Raw genomic sequence first — 18,490 nt, 5'->3', positions numbered from 1 at the left:
CGTAATTTGACTGACGATTGATATTTACGAATTTGTAATGAACGTATACGAAACACAATTCAATTTCCGCATGTTTTCAACTTGTATAGGAAAATATAATTGTTCATCCAAGCTGACAAGCAAGAAGAAAGTAACCGTTTCGTTCCTTTGGCAATGAAACATGAATTCATAATCAATCAATTCCAAATTGTGAAATATCCTGTTGCCACTCAGACTGCTGAGAATTCGTAGAATCAGGTGTCGATACGATTAATGTTGCCAAACTAGATGGTCTAAAAAGACGAAATCTAACCTGATAGTTTTGGTTGTTGAATGTAACGTGCGTGGCCTCCGGCATGGTCTAGTGGCTAGGATACCTGGCTCTCACCCAGGAGGCCCGGGTTCGATTCCCGGTGCCGGAAAGATGCAGTTTTTATCCTTTGTCACTTGGAGGATACTTACCTAACGTAAATAGATAGCCTCACATCTTGAATTTGAATGAGGACATAACGTCTCGTATCCTTTAACTTGCAAAAATTAATATTTTTCATATTAACCCAGGAATAACTTCACGGGTGAAAGTGTTCCTAATGCGTCCATAGTTCCTATTGCAATGCATGGGCGTCGGGAAGGGGTAGCAAAGGGGGGCCGTGGCACTCATGTCCATATCTTGTGTTAACATTCCACGTTCAAATTTAAATCACTACTGATCATTCTCACCGTTAATCGACGATCTGACAGCACAAGAGACTTCACTCTTTCCACATTGACATCCGTTTTTGAGGTTGAATGTCTTCCCGCACGAGGTTCTTCTTTCACTTGTTCTCGGCCTTCTAAAAAGGACTTGTACCATCTCAACACTTGTGCGCTAGATAGTGCATGTTCTCCATAAGCCCTTTGGAACTTTTCATAAGTCACAGTAGCGGATTCGCCAAGCTTAACACAAAATTTGATGGCACAACTTTGGTCAAACCTTTGCCAGTCTATTTTCGTAATTCACCTCACAAACACAACTTCACGTCAGACGCTCTCAACAATCGTGTAGCAACTGCAGCAAGTTGAAACTTGCAAGCGTTCACCTACCTGCCGTGTGAAGGTGGGGGCACCAGCGTTGCCGGTTCTTGCACAGTGTTGCCAGTCTCATTACTTTCCTAACAGACCACGTATCTCATCTAATCGTTACACTCCAACATGTGAACAGTTTACGTATTAAAATGTTTCTTGAAGATTAAAAAAAATCCCTCTTGCTAATTCATTTTATGTCAATCATATTTACGAACACGTGTTTCACAGCAAATGTCCATCTTTGTCTACGAATCAAAGCAATGCTGTCACTTCGATTCTCAAGACACATGATCAACTATAACTTAACACTAACGAGAAATGTATTGTTTTTTGACATGGAATTACAGAAGAGGCTTTCGAGATTTTTGGGATAGTCTGGATATCGTTAGTAATTCTGGAATTTCGAACGTAATTAACTGGCAAATAACAGTTAAATGTTTAGGAATATTTAAAACAACCTTGGCGGATTTTGTTTTCGTTGCTTTTCATATTTCCCTTACTTCGTATCCAATTTCGAAAAGCTTCAATTCGTGCTGAAAGGACAAAAAATTATGCTGGACTCTGTGGCTGAGTGCTTATCACATCGCGCTGCCACTTCGAATCCCTCTCGGGCATGTTTGTTTGTGGGTGTCCATTCATCAATTTCATTATTTCATCACTCATCCCCATCTTCGCAAATTAGCCAAGAGGCTCAAGACACGAAGTAAAAGAAAATAAATGAATCAATCAGGGAACCAAAAATTATGTATTTAGTGTTTGGTGCAAGACGAATTAGCGGCAACATTGATTCTTATGTAGGTTCGCATGAAGGATTTTTGCACATATCCTGTAAGGAGATCGTTTTGCAAGTGAGAAACTGTGGGTTCCATGGTGTAACGGTTAGCACTCTGGACTCTGAATCCAGCGATCCGAGTTCAAATCTCGGTGGGACCTTTACGTGTGATATTTTGGATACTTTCTCTATTTTTGGCAACTGCAGTGGTGTTTATATTTAGGAACATATACATTGCAGATGCCAGACGACGAATTTGAATTGACGATCGCCAAATTTTTTGAAGGAAAAATTAATGAGTACCAGCTTGGGTTAAATCAAAAACAACATCCACATTTTCCGTAGAATGGATCAACATGTTTAGAATAATTCCAGATTTACGCTACGAAGCTACGGAAATGATTGTTCTACACGCTTAGTTTTGACTCGTGTGTGAGAAGTGGCACTTGTTTTGTTTGAGTCTAAATTCTGGAAAGGAATTCAAGGAGACTGGTTGTCTGGAAGAACGAAATATTTCCTAATTATCTCCGGCATGGTCTAGTGGCTAGGATACCTGGCTTTCACCCAGGAGGCCCGGGTTCGATTCCCGGTGTCGGAAAGATTCTTTTAAATCGTCCACAGCGAAAGAAAGATGGGAGTGACTTGAACAACCAATATCTATGTGCATGAACTAACCTTCTTCGTACCGGGGTAACACGCATGATGACGTTGTCAAATCACTAGCAACCTGTAGGTTTTGATCAATTTATGGTTGATGGGAAGGAGTACTATAACAAGATTTACGACTTAATGTGTACCTTGGAGCTGCGTAAAATCTACAATATAGTTTATTAGATCCTACAGTATTCCTCGCAACTTTATCAGATATAAGCAGGTAACTCAACTAGGTGTATTTGATGTCCATCTCGTGTTTGCTGATATTAAGTGCTCATCTAATCGTTACACTCCAACATGTGAACAGTTTACGTATTAAAATGTTTCTTGAAGATTAAATAAATTCCCCCTTGGAAATTCTTTTTATGTCAATCATATTTACGAACACGTGTTTCACAGCAAATGAAGGGTTGTTGGTCCATCTTTGTCTACGAAACAAAGCAATGCTGTCACTTCGATTCTCAAGACACATGATCAACTATAACTTAACACTAACGAGAAATGTATTGTTTTTAGACATGGAATTACAGAAGAGGCTTTCGAGATTTTAGGATAGTCTGGATATCGTTAGTAATTCTGGAATTTCTAACGTAATTAACTGGCAAATAACAGTTAAATGTTTAGGAATATTTAAAACAACATTGGCGGATTTTGTTTTCGTTGCTTTCCATATTTCCCTTACTTCGTACCCAATTTCGAAAAGCTTAAATTCGTGCTGATTAAGAACGACATAAATCAATTGATTGCTTCACTTTGAGCGACAGTGCATTTCAAACTTAAAATGTTCTTAACTCTCGTGAGTTTATAGTTACAGTAGTTTCTTTGTCAGTGAATCCAGTGACATGAGATGAAATAACGCTGGCGTAACTTGGAAAATGTGATAACCGTAATTTGACTGACGATTGATATTTACGAATTTGTAATGAACGTATACGAAACACAATTCAATTTCCGCATGTTTTCAACTTGTATAGGAAAATATAATTGTTCATCCAAGCTGACAAGCAAGAAGAAAGTAACCGTTTCGTTCCTTTGGCAATGAAACATGAATTCATAATCAATCAATTCCAAATTGTGAAATATCCTGTTGCCACTCAGACTGCTGAGAATTCGTAGAATCAGGTGTCGATACGATTAATGTTGCCAAACTAGATGGTCTAAAAAGACGAAATCTAACCTGATAGTTTTGGTTGTTGAATGTAACGTGCGTGGCCTCCGGCATGGTCTAGTGGCTAGGATACCTGGCTCTCACCCAGGAGGCCCGGGTTCGATTCCCGGTGCCGGAAAGATGCAGTTTTTATCCTTTGTCACTTGGAGGATACTTACCTAACGTAAATAGATAGCCGCACATCTTGAATTTGAATGAGGACATAACGTCTCGTATCCTTTAACTTGCAAAAATTAATATTTTTCATATTAACCCAGGAATAACTTCACGGGTGAAAGTGTTCCTAATGCGTCCATAGTTCCTATTGCAATGCATGGGCGTCGGGAAGGGGTAGCAAAGGGGGGCCGTGGCACTCATGTCCATATCTTGTGTTAACATTCCACGTTCAAATTTAAATCACTACTGATCATTCTCACCGTTAATCGACGATCTGACAGCACAAGAGACTTCACTCTTTCCACATTGACATCCGTTTTTGAGGTTGAATGTCTTCCCGCACGAGGTTCTACTTTCACTTGTTCTCGGCCTTCTAAAAAGGACTTGTGCCATCTCAACACTTGTGCGCTAGATAGTGCATGTTCTCCATAAGCCCTTTGGAACTTTTCATAAGTCACGGTAGCGGATTCGCCAAGCTTAACACAAAATTTGATGGCACAACTTTGGTCAAACCTTTGCCAGTCTATTTTCGTAATTCACCTCACAAACACAACTTCACGTCAGACGCTCTCAACAATCGTGTAGCAACTGCAGCAAGTTGAAACTTGCAAGCGTTCACCTACCTGCCGTGTGAAGGTGGGGGCACCAGCGTTGCCGGTTCGTGCACAGTGTTGCCAGTCTCATTACTTTCCTAACAGACCACGTATCTCATCTAATCGTTACACTCCAACATGTGAAAAGTTTACGTATTAAAATGTTTCTTGAAGATTAAAAAAATTCCCTCTTCCTAATTCATTTTATGTCAATCATATTTACGAACACGTGTTTCACAGCAAATGTCCATCTTTGTCTACGAATCAAAGCAATGCTGTCACTTCGATTCTCAAGACACATGATCAACTATAACTTAACACTAACGAGAAATGTATTGTTTTTTGACATGGAATTACAGAAGAGGCTTTCGAGATTTTTGGGATAGTCTGGATATCGTTAGTAATTCTGGAATTTCGAACGTAATTAACTGGCAAATAACAGTTAAATGTTTAGGAATATTTAAAACAACCTTGGCGGATTTTGTTTTCGTTGCTTTTCATATTTCCCTTACTTCGTATCCAATTTCGAAAAGCTTCAATTTGTGCTGAAAGGACAAAAAATTATGCTGGACTCTGTGGCTGAGTGCTTATCACATCGCGCTGCCACTTCAGGGATCCTCCGTTCGAATCCCTCTCGGGCATGTTTGTTTGTGGGTGTCCATTCAATTTCATTATTTCATCACTCATCCCCATCCTCGCAAATTAGCCAAAAGGCTCAAGACACGAAGTAAAAGAAAATAAATGAATCAATCAAGGAACCAAAAATTATGTATTTAGTGTTTGGTGCAAGACGAATTAGCGGCAACATTGATTCTTATGTAGGTTCGCATGAAGGATTTTTGCACATATCCTGTAAGGAGATCATTTTGCAAGTGAGAAACTGTGGGTTCCATGGTGTAACGGTTAGCACTCTGGACTCTGAATCCAGCGATCCGAGTTCAAATCTCGGTGGGACCTTTACGTGTGATATTTTGGATACTTTCTCTATTTTGGCAACTGCAGTGGTGTTTATATTTAGGAACATATACATTGCAGATGCCAGACGACGAATTTGAATTGACGATCGCCAAATTTTTTGAAGGAAAAATTATTGAGTACCAGCTTGGGTTAAATCAAAAACAACATCCACGTTTTCCGTAGAATGGATCAACATGTTTAGAATTATTCCAGATTTACGCTACGAAGCTACGGAAATGATTGTTCTACACGCTTAGTTTTGACTCGTGTGTGAGAAGTGGCACTTGTTTTGTTTGAGTCTAAATTCTGGAAAGGAATTCAAGGAGACTGGTTGTCTGGAAGAACGAAATATTTCCTAATTATCTCCGGCATGGTCTAGTGGCTAGGATACCTGGCTTTCACCCAGGAGGCCCGGGTTCGATTCCCGGTGTCGGAAAGATTCTTTTAAATCGTCCACAGCGAAAGAAAGATGGGAGTGACTTGAACAACCAATATCTATGTGCATGAACTAACCTTCTTCGTACCGGGGTAACACGCATGATGACGTTGTCAAATCACTAGCAACCTGTAGGTTTTGATCAATTTATGGTTGATGGGAAGGAGTACTCTAACAAGATTTACGACTTAATGTGTACCTTGGAGCTGCGTAAAATCTACAATATAGTTTATTAGATCCTACAGTATTCCTCGCAACTTTATCAGATATAAGCAGGTAACTCAACTAGGTGTATTTGATGTCCATCTCGTGTTTGCTGATATTAAGTGCTCATCTAATCGTTACACTCCAACATGTGAACAGTTTACGTATTAAAATGTTTCTTGAAGATTAAATAAATTCCCCCTTGGAAATTCTTTTTATGTCAATCATATTTACGAACACGTGTTTCACAGCAAATGAAGGGTTGTTGGTCCATCTTTGTCTACGAAACAAAGCAATGCTGTCACTTCGATTCTCAAGACACATGATCAACTATAACTTAACACTAACTAGAAATGTATTGTTTTTAGACATGGAATTACAGAAGAGGCTTTCGAGATTTTAGGATAGTCTGGATATCGTTAGTAATTCTGGAATTTCTAACGTAATTAACTGGCAAATAACAGTTAAATGTTTAGGAATATTTAAAACAACCTTGGCGGATTTTGTTTTCGTTGCTTTTCATATTTCCCTTACTTCGTACCCAATTTCGAAAAGCTTAAATTCGTGCTGATTAAGAACGACATAAACCAATTGATTGCTTCACTTTGAGCGACAGTGCATTTCAAACTTAAAATGTTCTTAACTCTCGTGAGTTTATAGTTACAGTAGTTTCTTTGTCAGTGAATCCAGTGACATGAGATGAAATAACGCTGGCGTAACTTGGAAAATGTGATAACCGTAATTTGACTGACGATTGATATTTACGAATTTGTAATGAACGTATACGAAACACAATTCAATTTCCGCATGTTTTCAACTTGTATAGGAAAATATAATTGTTCATCCAAGCTGACAAGCAAGAAGAAAGTAACCGTTTCGTTCCTTTGGCAATGAAACATGAATTCATAATCAATCAATTCCAAATTGTGAAATATCCTGTTGCCACTCAGACTGCTGAGAATTCGTAGAATCAGGTGTCGATACGATTAATGTTGCCAAACTAGATGGTCTAAAAAGACGAAATCTAACCTGATAGTTTTGGTTGTTGAATGTAACGTGCAGGCCTCCGGCATGGTCTAGTGGCTAGGATACCTGGCTCTCACCCAGGAGGCCCGGGTTCGATTCCCGGTGCCGGAAAGATGCAGTTTTTATCCTTTGTCACTTGGAGGATACTTACCTAACGTAAATAGATAGCCTCACATCTTGAATTTGAATGAGGACATAACGTCTCGTATCCTTTAACTTGCAAAAATTAATATTTTTCATATTAACCCAGGAATAACTTCACGGGTGAAAGTGTTCCTAATGCGTCCATAGTTCCTATTGCAATGCATGGGCGTCGGGAAGGGGTAGCAAAGGGGGGCCGTGGCACTCATGTCCATATCTTGTGTTAACATTCCACGTTCAAATTTAAATCACTACTGATCATTCTCACCGTTAATCGACGATCTGACAGCACAAGAGACTTCACTCTTTCCACATTGACATCCGTTTTTGAGGTTGAATGTCTTCCCGCACGAGGTTCTTCTTTCACTTGTTCTCGGCCTTCTAAAAAGGACTTGTACCATCTCAACACTTGTGCGCTAGATAGTGCATGTTCTCCATAAGCCCTTTGGAACTTTTCATAAGTCACAGTAGCGGATTCGCCAAGCTTAACACAAAATTTGATGGCACAACTTTGGTCAAACCTTTGCCAGTCTATTTTCGTAATTCACCTCACAAACACAACTTCACGTCAGACGCTCTCAACAATCGTGTAGCAACTGCAGCAAGTTGAAACTTGCAAGCGTTCACCTACCTGCCGTGTGAAGGTGGGGGCACCAGCGTTGCCGGTTCTTGCACAGTGTTGCCAGTCTCATTACTTTCCTAACAGACCACGTATCTCATCTAATCGTTACACTCCAACATGTGAACAGTTTACGTATTAAAATGTTTCTTGAAGATTAAAAAAAATCCCTCTTGCTAATTCATTTTATGTCAATCATATTTACGAACACGTGTTTCAAAGCAAATGTCCATCTTTGTCTACGAATCAAAGCAATGCTGTCACTTCGATTCTCAAGACACATGATCAACTATAACTTAACACTAACGAGAAATGTATTGTTTTTTGACATGGAATTACAGAAGAGGCTTTCGAGATTTTTGGGATAGTCTGGATATCGTTAGTAATTCTGGAATTTCGAACGTAATTAACTGGCAAATAACAGTTAAATGTTTAGGAATATTTAAAACAACCTTGGCGGATTTTGTTTTCGTTGCTTTTCATATTTCCCTTACTTCGTATCCAATTTCGAAAAGCTTCAATTCGTGCTGAAAGGACAAAAAATTATGCTGGACTCTGTGGCTGAGTGCTTATCACATCGCGCTGCCACTTCGAATCCCTCTCGGGCATGTTTGTTTGTGGGTGTCCATTCATCAATTTCATTATTTCATCACTCATCCCCATCTTCGCAAATTAGCCAAGAGGCTCAAGACACGAAGTAAAAGAAAATAAATGAATCAATCAGGGAACCAAAAATTATGTATTTAGTGTTTGGTGCAAGACGAATTAGCGGCAACATTGATTCTTATGTAGGTTCGCATGAAGGATTTTTGCACATATCCTGTAAGGAGATCGTTTTGCAAGTGAGAAACTGTGGGTTCCATGGTGTAACGGTTAGCACTCTGGACTCTGAATTCAGCGATCCGAGTTCAAATCTCGGTGGGACCTTTACGTGTGATATTTTGGATACTTTCTCTATTTTTGGCAACTGCAGTGGTGTTTATATTTAGGAACATATACATTGCAGATGCCAGACGACGAATTTGAATTGACGATCGCCAAATTTTTTGAAGGAAAAATTAATGAGTACCAGCTTGGGTTAAATCAAAAACAACATCCACATTTTCCGTAGAATGGATCAACATGTTTAGAATTATTCCAGATTTACGCTACGAAGCTACGGAAATGATTGTTCTACACGCTTAGTTTTGACTCGTGTGTGAGAAGTGGCACTTGTTTTGTTTGAGTCTAAATTCTGGAAAGGAATTCAAGGAGACTGGTTGTCTGGAAGAACGAAATATTTCCTAATTATCTCCGGCATGGTCTAGTGGCTAGGATACCTGGCTTTCACCCAGGAGGCCCGGGTTCGATTCCCGGTGTCGGAAAGATTCTTTTAAATCGTCCACAGCGAAAGAAAGATGGGAGTGACTTGAACAACCAATATCTATGTGCATGAACTAACCTTCTTCGTACCGGGGTAACACGCATGATGACGTTGTCAAATCACTAGCAACCTGTAGGTTTTGATCAATTTATGGTTGATGGGAAGGAGTACTATAACAAGATTTACGACTTAATGTGTACCTTGGAGCTGCGTAAAATCTACAATATAGTTTATTAGATCCTACAGTATTCCTCGCAACTTTATCAGATATAAGCAGGTAACTCAACTAGGTGTATTTGATGTCCATCTCGTGTTTGCTGATATTAAGTGCTCATCTAATCGTTACACTCCAACATGTGAACAGTTTACGTATTAAAATGTTTCTTGAAGATTAAATAAATTCCCCCTTGGAAATTCTTTTTATGTCAATCATATTTACGAACACGTGTTTCACAGCAAATGAAGGGTTGTTGGTCCATCTTTGTCTACGAAACAAAGCAATGCTGTCACTTCGATTCTCAAGACACATGATCAACTATAACTTAACACTAACGAGAAATGTATTGTTTTTAGACATGGAATTACAGAAGAGGCTTTCGAGATTTTAGGATAGTCTGGATATCGTTAGTAATTCTGGAATTTCTAACGTAATTAACTGGCAAATAACAGTTAAATGTTTAGGAATATTTAAAACAACATTGGCGGATTTTGTTTTCGTTGCTTTCCATATTTCCCTTACTTCGTACCCAATTTCGAAAAGCTTAAATTCGTGCTGATTAAGAACGACATAAATCAATTGATTGCTTCACTTTGAGCGACAGTGCATTTCAAACTTAAAATGTTCTTAACTCTCGTGAGTTTATAGTTACAGTAGTTTCTTTGTCAGTGAATCCAGTGACATGAGATGAAATAACGCTGGCGTAACTTGGAAAATGTGATAACCGTAATTTGACTGACGATTGATATTTACGAATTTGTAATGAACGTATACGAAACACAATTCAATTTCCGCATGTTTTCAACTTGTATAGGAAAATATAATTGTTCATCCAAGCTGACAAGCAAGAAGAAAGTAACCGTTTCGTTCCTTTGGCAATGAAACATGAATTCATAATCAATCAATTCCAAATTGTGAAATATCCTGTTGCCACTCAGACTGCTGAGAATTCGTAGAATCAGGTGTCGATACGATTAATGTTGCCAAACTAGATGGTCTAAAAAGACGAAATCTAACCTGATAGTTTTGGTTGTTGAATGTAACGTGCGTGGCCTCCGGCATGGTCTAGTGGCTAGGATACCTGGCTCTCACCCAGGAGGCCCGGGTTCGATTCCCGGTGCCGGAAAGATGCAGTTTTTATCCTTTGTCACTTGGAGGATACTTACCTAACGTAAATAGATAGCCGCACATCTTGAATTTGAATGAGGACATAACGTCTCGTATCCTTTAACTTGCAAAAATTAATATTTTTCATATTAACCCAGGAATAACTTCACGGGTGAAAGTGTTCCTAATGCGTCCATAGTTCCTATTGCAATGCATGGGCGTCGGGAAGGGGTAGCAAAGGGGGGCCGTGGCACTCATGTCCATATCTTGTGTTAACATTCCACGTTCAAATTTAAATCACTACTGATCATTCTCACCGTTAATCGACGATCTGACAGCACAAGAGACTTCACTCTTTCCACATTGACATCCGTTTTTGAGGTTGAATGTCTTCCCGCACGAGGTTCTACTTTCACTTGTTCTCGGCCTTCTAAAAAGGACTTGTGCCATCTCAACACTTGTGCGCTAGATAGTGCATGTTCTCCATAAGCCCTTTGGAACTTTTCATAAGTCACGGTAGCGGATTCGCCAAGCTTAACACAAAATTTGATGGCACAACTTTGGTCAAACCTTTGCCAGTCTATTTTCGTAATTCACCTCACAAACACAACTTCACGTCAGACGCTCTCAACAATCGTGTAGCAACTGCAGCAAGTTGAAACTTGCAAGCGTTCACCTACCTGCCGTGTGAAGGTGGGGGCACCAGCGTTGCCGGTTCGTGCACAGTGTTGCCAGTCTCATTACTTTCCTAACAGACCACGTATCTCATCTAATCGTTACACTCCAACATGTGAACAGTTTACGTATTAAAATGTTTCTTGAAGATTAAAAAAATTCCCTCTTGGTAATTCATTTTATGTCAATCATATTTACGAACACGTGTTTCACAGCAAATGTCCATCTTTGTCTACGAATCAAAGCAATGCTGTCACTTCGATTCTCAAGACACATGATCAACTATAACTTAACACTAACGAGAAATGTATTGTTTTTTGACATGGAATTACAGAAGAGGCTTTCGAGATTTTTGGGATAGTCTGGATATCGTTAGTAATTCTGGAATTTCGAACGTAATTAACTGGCAAATAACAGTTAAATGTTTAGGAATATTTAAAACAACCTTGGCGGATTTTGTTTTCGTTGCTTTTCATATTTCCCTTACTTCGTATCCAATTTCGAAAAGCTTCAACTCGTGATGAAAGGACAAAAAATTATGCTGGACTCTGTGGCTGAGTGCTTATCACATCGCGCTGCCACTTCGAATCCCTCTCGGGCATGTTTGTTTGTGGGTGTCCATTCATCAATTTCATTATTTCATCACTCATCCCCATCTTCGCAAATTAGCCAAGAGGCTCAAGACACGAAGTAAAAGAAAATAAATGAATCAATCAGGGAACCAAAAATTATGTATTTAGTGTTTGGTGCAAGACGAATTAGCGGCAACATTGATTCTTATGTAGGTTCGCATGAAGGATTTTTGCACATATCCTGTAAGGAGATCATTTTGCAAGTGAGAAACTGTGGGTTCCATGGTGTAACGGTTAGCACTCTGGACTCTGAATCCAGCGATCCGAGTTCAAATCTCGGTGGGACCTTTACGTGTGATATTTTGGATACTTTCTCTATTTTGGCAACTGCAGTGGTGTTTATATTTAGGAACATATACATTGCAGATGCCAGACGACGAATTTGAATTGACGATCGCCAAATTTTTTGAAGGAAAAATTATTGAGTACCAGCTTGGGTTAAATCAAAAACAACATCCACGTTTTCCGTAGAATGGATCAACATGTTTAGAATTATTCCAGATTTACGCTACGAAGCTACGGAAATGATTGTTCTACACGCTTAGTTTTGACTCGTGTGTGAGAAGTGGCACTTGTTTTGTTTGAGTCTAAATTCTGGAAAGGAATTCAAGGAGACTGGTTGTCTGGAAGAACGAAATATTTCCTAATTATCTCCGGCATGGTCTAGTGGCTAGGATACCTGGCTTTCACCCAGGAGGCCCGGGTTCGATTCCCGGTGTCGGAAAGATTCTTTTAAATCGTCCACAGCGAAAGAAAGATGGGAGTGACTTGAACAACCAATATCTATGTGCATGAACTAACCTTCTTCGTACCGGGGTAACACGCATGATGACGTTGTCAAATCACTAGCAACCTGTAGGTTTTGATCAATTTATGGTTGATGGGAAGGAGTACTCTAACAAGATTTACGACTTAATGTGTACCTTGGAGCTGCGTAAAATCTACAATATAGTTTATTAGATCCTACAGTATTCCTCGCAACTTTATCAGATATAAGCAGGTAACTCAACTAGGTGTATTTGATGTCCATCTCGTGTTTGCTGATATTAAGTGCTCATCTAATCGTTACACTCCAACATGTGAACAGTTTACGTATTAAAATGTTTCTTGAAGATTAAATAAATTCCCCCTTGGAAATTCTTTTTATGTCAATCATATTTACGAACACGTGTTTCACAGCAAATGAAGGGTTGTTGGTCCATCTTTGTCTACGAAACAAAGCAATGCTGTCACTTCGATTCTCAAGACACATGATCAACTATAACTTAACACTAACTAGAAATGTATTGTTTTTAGACATGGAATTACAGAAGAGGCTTTCGAGATTTTAGGATAGTCTGGATATCGTTAGTAATTCTGGAATTTCTAACGTAATTAACTGGCAAATAACAGTTAAATGTTTAGGAATATTTAAAACAACCTTGGCGGATTTTGTTTTCGTTGCTTTTCATATTTCCCTTACTTCGTACCCAATTTCGAAAAGCTTAAATTCGTGCTGATTAAGAACGACATAAATCAATTGATTGCTTCACTTTGAGCGACAGTGCATTTCAAACTTAAAATGTTCTTAACTCTCGTGAGTTTATAGTTACAGTAGTTTCTTTGTCAGTGAATCCAGTGACATGAGATGAAATAACGCTGGCGTAACTTGGAAAATGTGATAACCGTAATTTGACTGACGATTGATATTTACGAATTTGTAATGAACGTATACGAAACACAATTCAATTTCCGCATGTTTTCAACTTGTATAGGAAAATATAATTGTTCATCCAAGCTGACAAGCAAGAAGAAAGTAACCGTTTCGTTCCTTTGGCAATGAAACATGAATTCATAATCAATCAATTCCAAATTGTGAAATATCCTGTTGCCACTCAGACTGCTGAGAATTCGTAGAATCAGGTGTCGATACGATTAATGTTGCCAAACTAGATGGTCTAAAAAGACGAAATCTAACCTGATAGTTTTGGTTGTTGAATGTAACGTGCGTGGCCTCCGGCATGGTCTAGTGGCTTGGATACCTGGCTCTTACCCAGGAGGCCCGGGTTCGATTCCCGGTGCCGGAAAGATGCAGTTTTTATCCTTTGTCACTTGGAGGATACTTACCTAACGTAAATAGATAGCCGCACATCTTGAATTTGAATGAGGACATAACGTCTCGTATCCTTTAACTTGCAAAAATTAATATTTTTCATATTAACCCAGGAATAACTTCACGGGTGAAAGTGTTCCTAATGCGTCCATAGTTCCTATTGCAATGCATGGGCGTCGGGAAGGGGTAGCAAAGGGGGGCCGTGGCACTCATGTCCATATCTTGTGTTAACATTCCACGTTCAAATTTAAATCACTACTGATCATTCTCACCGTTAATCGACGATCTGACAGCACAAGAGACTTCACTCTTTCCACATTGACATCCGTTTTTGAGGTTGAATGTCTTCCCGCACGAGGTTCTTCTTTCACTTGTTCTCGGCCTTCTAAAAAGGACTTGTGCCATCTCAACACTTGTGCGCTAGATAGTGCATGTTCTCCATAAGCCCTTTGGAACTTTTCATAAGTCACAGTAGCGGATTCGCCAAGCTTAACACAAAATTTGATGACACAACTTTGGTCAAACCTTTGCCAGTCTATTTTCGTAATTCACCTCACAAACACAACTTCACGTCAGACGCTCTCAACAATCGTGTAGCAACTGCAGCAAGTTGAAACTTGCAAGCGTTCACCTACCTGCCGTGTGAAGGTGGGGGCACCAGCGTTGCCGGTTCGTGCACAGTGTTGCCAGTCTCATTACTTTCCTAACAGACCACGTATCTCATCTAATCGTTACACTCCAACATGTGAACAGTTTACGTATTAAAATGTTTCTTGAAGATTAAAAAAATTCCCTCTTGGTAATTCATTTTATGTCAATCATATTTACGAACACGTGTTTCACAGCAAATGTCCATCTTTGTCTACGAATCAAAGCAATGCTGTCACTTCGATTCTCAAGACACATGATCAACTATAACTTAACACTAACGAGAAATGTATTGTTTTTTGACATGGAATTACAGAAGAGGCTTTCGAGATTTTTGGGATAGTCTGGATATCGTTAGTAATTCTGGAATTTCGAACGTAATTAACTGGCAAATAACAGTTAAATGTTTAGGAATATTTAAAACAACCTTGGCGGATTTTGTTTTCGTTGCTTTTCATATTTCCCTTACTTCGTATCCAATTTCGAAAAGCTTCAATTCGTGCTGAAAGGACAAAAAATTATGCTGGACTCTGTGGCTGAGTGCTTATCACATCGCGCTGCCACTTCGAATCCCTCTCGGGCATGTTTGTTTGTGGGTGTCCATTCATCAATTTCATTATTTCATCACTCATCCCCATCTTCGCAAATTAGCCAAGAGGCTCAAGACACGAAGTAAAAGAAAATAAATGAATCAATCAGGGAACCAAAAATTATGTATTTAGTGTTTGGTGCAAGACGAATTAGCGGCAACATTGATTCTTATGTAGGTTCGCATGAAGGATTTTTGCACATATCCTGTAAGGAGATCATTTTGCAAGTGAGAAACTGTGGGTTCCATGGTGTAACGGTTAGCACTCTGGACTCTGAATCCAGCGATCCGAGTTCAAATCTCGGTGGGACCTTTACGTGTGATATTTTGGATACTTTCTCTATTTTGGCAACTGCAGTGGTGTTTATATTTAGGAACATATACATTGCAGATGCCAGACGACGAATTTGAATTGACGATCGCCAAATTTTTTGAAGGAAAAATTATTGAGTACCAGCTTGGGTTAAATCAAAAACAACATCCACGTTTTCCGTAGAATGGATCAACATGTTTAGAATTATTCCAGATTTACGCTACGAAGCTACGGAAATGATTGTTCTACACGCTTAGTTTTGACTCGTGTGTGAGAAGTGGCACTTGTTTTGTTTGAGTCTAAATTCTGGAAAGGAATTCAAGGAGACTGGTTGTCTGGAAGAACGAAATATTTCCTAATTATCTCCGGCATGGTCTAGTGGCTAGGATACCTGGCTTTCACCCAGGAGGCCCGGGTTCGATTCCCGGTGTCGGAAAGATTCTTTTAAATCGTCCACAGCGAAAGAAAGATGGGAGTGACTTGAACAACCAATATCTATGTGCATGAACTAACCTTCTTCGTACCGGGGTAACACGCATGATGACGTTGTCAAATCACTAGCAACCTGTAGGTTTTGATCAATTTATGGTTGATGGGAAGGAGTACTCTAACAAGATTTACGACTTAATGTGTACCTTGGAGCTGCGTAAAATCTACAATATAGTTTATTAGATCCTACAGTATTCCTCGCAACTTTATCAGATATAAGCAGGTAACTCAACTAGGTGTATTTGATGTCCATCTCGTGTTTGCTGATATTAAGTGCTCATCTAATCGTTACACTCCAACATGTGAACAGTTTACGTATTAAAATGTTTCTTGAAGATTAAATAAATTCCCCCTTGGAAATTCTTTTTATGTCAATCATATTTACGAACACGTGTTTCACAGCAAATGAAGGGTTGTTGGTCCATCTTTGTCTACGAAACAAAGCAATGCTGTCACTTCGATTCTCAAGACACATGATCAACTATAACTTAACACTAACTAGAAATGTATTGTTTTTAGACATGGAATTACAGAAGAGGCTTTCGAGATTTTAGGATAGTCTGGATATCGTTAGTAATTCTGGAATTTCTAACGTAATTAACTGGCAAATAACAGTTAAATGTTTAGGAATATTTAAAACAACCTTGGCGGATTTTGTTTTCGTTGCTTTTCATATTTCCCTTACTTCGTACCCAATTTCGAAAAGCTTAAATTCGTGCTGATTAAGAACGACATAAATCAATTGATTGCTTCACTTTGAGCGACAGTGCATTTCAAACTTAAAATGTTCTTAACTCTCGTGAGTTTATAGTTACAGTAGTTTCTTTGTCAGTGAATCCAGTGACATGAGATGAAATAACGCTGGCGTAACTTGGAAAATGTGATAACCGTAATTTGACTGACGATTGATATTTACGAATTTGTAATGAACGTATACGAAACACAATTCAATTTCCGCATGTTTTCAACTTGTATAGGAAAATATAATTGTTCATCCAAGCTGACAAGCAAGAAGAAAGTAACCGTTTCGTTCCTTTGGCAATGAAACATGAATTCATAATCAATCAATTCCAAATTGTGAAATATCCTGTTGCCACTCAGACTGCTGAGAATTCGTAGAATCAGGTGTCGATACGATTAATGTTGCCAAACTAGATGGTCTAAAAAGACGAAATCTAACCTGATAGTTTTGGTTGTTGAATGTAACGTGCGTGGCCTCCGGCATGGTCTAGTGGCTAGGATACCTGGCTCTCACCCAGGAGGCCCGGGTTCGATTCCCGGTGCCGGAAAGATGCAGTTTTTATCCTTTGTCACTTGGAGGATACTTACCTAACGTAAATAGATAGCCGCACATCTTGAATTTGAATGAGGACATAACGTCTCGTATCCTTTAACTTGCAAAAATTAATATTTTTCATATTAACCCAGGAATAACTTCACGGGTGAAAGTGTTCCTAATGCGTCCATAGTTCCTATTGCAATGCATGGGCGTCGGGAAGGGGTAGCAAAGGGGGGCCGTGGCACTCATGTCCATATCTTGTGTTAACATTCCACGTTCAAATTTAAATCACTACTGATCATTCTCACCGTTAATCGACGATCTGACAGCACAAGAGACTTCACTCTTTCCACATTGACATCCGTTTTTGAGGTTGAATGTCTTCCCGCACGAGGTTCTTCTTTCACTTGTTCTCGGCCTTCTAAAAAGGACTTGTGCCATCTCAACACTTGTGCGCTAGATAGTGCATGTTCTCCATAAGCCCTTTGGAACTTTTCATAAGTCACAGTAGCGGATTCGCCAAGCTTAACACAAAATTTGATGGCACAACTTTGGTCAAACCTTTGCCAGTCTATTTTCGTAATTCACCTCACAAACACAACTTCACGTCAGACGCTCTCAACAATCGTGTAGCAACTGCAGCAAGTTGAAACTTGCAAGCGTTCACCTACCTTCCGTGTGAAGGTGGGGGCACCAGCGTTGCCGGTTCGTGCACAGTGTTGCCAGTCTCATTACTTTCCTAACAGACCACGTATCTCATCTAATCGTTACACTCCAACATGTGAACAGTTTACGTATTAAAATGTTTCTTGAAGATTAAAAAAAATCCCTCTTGCTAATTCATTTTATGTCAATCATATTTACGAACACGTGTTTCACAGCAAATGTCCATCTTTGTCTACGAATCAAAGCAATGCTGTCACTTCGATTCTCAAGACACATGATCAACTATAACTTAACACTAACGAGAAATGTATTGTTTTTTGACATGGAATTACAGAAGAGGCTTTCGAGATTTTTGGGATAGTCTGGATATCGTTAGTAATTCTGGAATTTCGAACGTAATTAACTGGCAAATAACAGTTAAATGTTTAGGAATATTTAAAACAACCTTGGCGGATTTTGTTTTCGTTGCTTTTCATATTTCCCTTACTTCGTATCCAATTTCGAAAAGCTTCAATTCGTGCTGAAAGGACAAAAATTATGCTGGACTCTGTGGCTGAGTGCTTATCACATCGCGCTGCCACTTCAGGGATCCCCCGTTCGAATCCCTCTCGGGCATGTTTGTTTGTGGGTGTCCATTCATCAATTTCATT

General features: G+C 39.3%; 16 non-coding genes across 16 annotated transcripts; all 16 read left to right on the top strand.

The window, feature by feature from the left end:
• Positions 1-329: 329 nt before the first annotated feature.
• TRNAE-CUC (transfer RNA glutamic acid (anticodon CUC)) lies at positions 330-401 on the top strand. Its single transcript has one exon. It is a non-coding gene; the product is annotated as a tRNA-Glu (tRNA).
• Positions 402-1,905: 1,504 nt separating this feature from the next.
• TRNAQ-CUG (transfer RNA glutamine (anticodon CUG)) lies at positions 1,906-1,977 on the top strand. Its single transcript has one exon. It is a non-coding gene; the product is annotated as a tRNA-Gln (tRNA).
• A 365-nt stretch (positions 1,978-2,342) lies between these two features.
• On the top strand, positions 2,343-2,414 carry TRNAE-UUC (transfer RNA glutamic acid (anticodon UUC)). The gene has a single exon. It is a non-coding gene; the product is annotated as a tRNA-Glu (tRNA).
• A 1,270-nt stretch (positions 2,415-3,684) lies between these two features.
• Positions 3,685-3,756, top strand: TRNAE-CUC (transfer RNA glutamic acid (anticodon CUC)). Its single transcript has one exon. It is a non-coding gene; the product is annotated as a tRNA-Glu (tRNA).
• A 1,516-nt stretch (positions 3,757-5,272) lies between these two features.
• On the top strand, positions 5,273-5,344 carry TRNAQ-CUG (transfer RNA glutamine (anticodon CUG)). Its single transcript has one exon. It is a non-coding gene; the product is annotated as a tRNA-Gln (tRNA).
• A 364-nt stretch (positions 5,345-5,708) lies between these two features.
• On the top strand, positions 5,709-5,780 carry TRNAE-UUC (transfer RNA glutamic acid (anticodon UUC)). The gene has a single exon. It is a non-coding gene; the product is annotated as a tRNA-Glu (tRNA).
• Positions 5,781-7,049: 1,269 nt separating this feature from the next.
• On the top strand, positions 7,050-7,121 carry TRNAE-CUC (transfer RNA glutamic acid (anticodon CUC)). Its single transcript has one exon. It is a non-coding gene; the product is annotated as a tRNA-Glu (tRNA).
• A 1,504-nt stretch (positions 7,122-8,625) lies between these two features.
• Positions 8,626-8,697, top strand: TRNAQ-CUG (transfer RNA glutamine (anticodon CUG)). The gene has a single exon. It is a non-coding gene; the product is annotated as a tRNA-Gln (tRNA).
• A 365-nt stretch (positions 8,698-9,062) lies between these two features.
• Positions 9,063-9,134, top strand: TRNAE-UUC (transfer RNA glutamic acid (anticodon UUC)). Its single transcript has one exon. It is a non-coding gene; the product is annotated as a tRNA-Glu (tRNA).
• A 1,270-nt stretch (positions 9,135-10,404) lies between these two features.
• TRNAE-CUC (transfer RNA glutamic acid (anticodon CUC)) lies at positions 10,405-10,476 on the top strand. Its single transcript has one exon. It is a non-coding gene; the product is annotated as a tRNA-Glu (tRNA).
• A 1,504-nt stretch (positions 10,477-11,980) lies between these two features.
• Positions 11,981-12,052, top strand: TRNAQ-CUG (transfer RNA glutamine (anticodon CUG)). Its single transcript has one exon. It is a non-coding gene; the product is annotated as a tRNA-Gln (tRNA).
• A 364-nt stretch (positions 12,053-12,416) lies between these two features.
• Positions 12,417-12,488, top strand: TRNAE-UUC (transfer RNA glutamic acid (anticodon UUC)). Its single transcript has one exon. It is a non-coding gene; the product is annotated as a tRNA-Glu (tRNA).
• A 1,270-nt stretch (positions 12,489-13,758) lies between these two features.
• TRNAK-CUU (transfer RNA lysine (anticodon CUU)) lies at positions 13,759-13,830 on the top strand. The gene has a single exon. It is a non-coding gene; the product is annotated as a tRNA-Lys (tRNA).
• A 1,504-nt stretch (positions 13,831-15,334) lies between these two features.
• TRNAQ-CUG (transfer RNA glutamine (anticodon CUG)) lies at positions 15,335-15,406 on the top strand. The gene has a single exon. It is a non-coding gene; the product is annotated as a tRNA-Gln (tRNA).
• A 364-nt stretch (positions 15,407-15,770) lies between these two features.
• Positions 15,771-15,842, top strand: TRNAE-UUC (transfer RNA glutamic acid (anticodon UUC)). Its single transcript has one exon. It is a non-coding gene; the product is annotated as a tRNA-Glu (tRNA).
• A 1,270-nt stretch (positions 15,843-17,112) lies between these two features.
• TRNAE-CUC (transfer RNA glutamic acid (anticodon CUC)) lies at positions 17,113-17,184 on the top strand. The gene has a single exon. It is a non-coding gene; the product is annotated as a tRNA-Glu (tRNA).
• The last annotated feature ends 1,306 nt before the right edge of the window (positions 17,185-18,490 follow it).

This window comes from Lepisma saccharinum, chromosome 13 (genome assembly GCF_977018435.1).
Source record: "Lepisma saccharinum chromosome 13, izLepSacc3.1, whole genome shotgun sequence".
NCBI classification, from domain to species: domain Eukaryota; kingdom Metazoa; phylum Arthropoda; class Insecta; order Zygentoma; family Lepismatidae; genus Lepisma; species Lepisma saccharinum.
The sequence above is the reverse complement of the archived record's forward strand: the minus strand, read 5'-3'. Positions and strand labels throughout refer to the sequence as shown.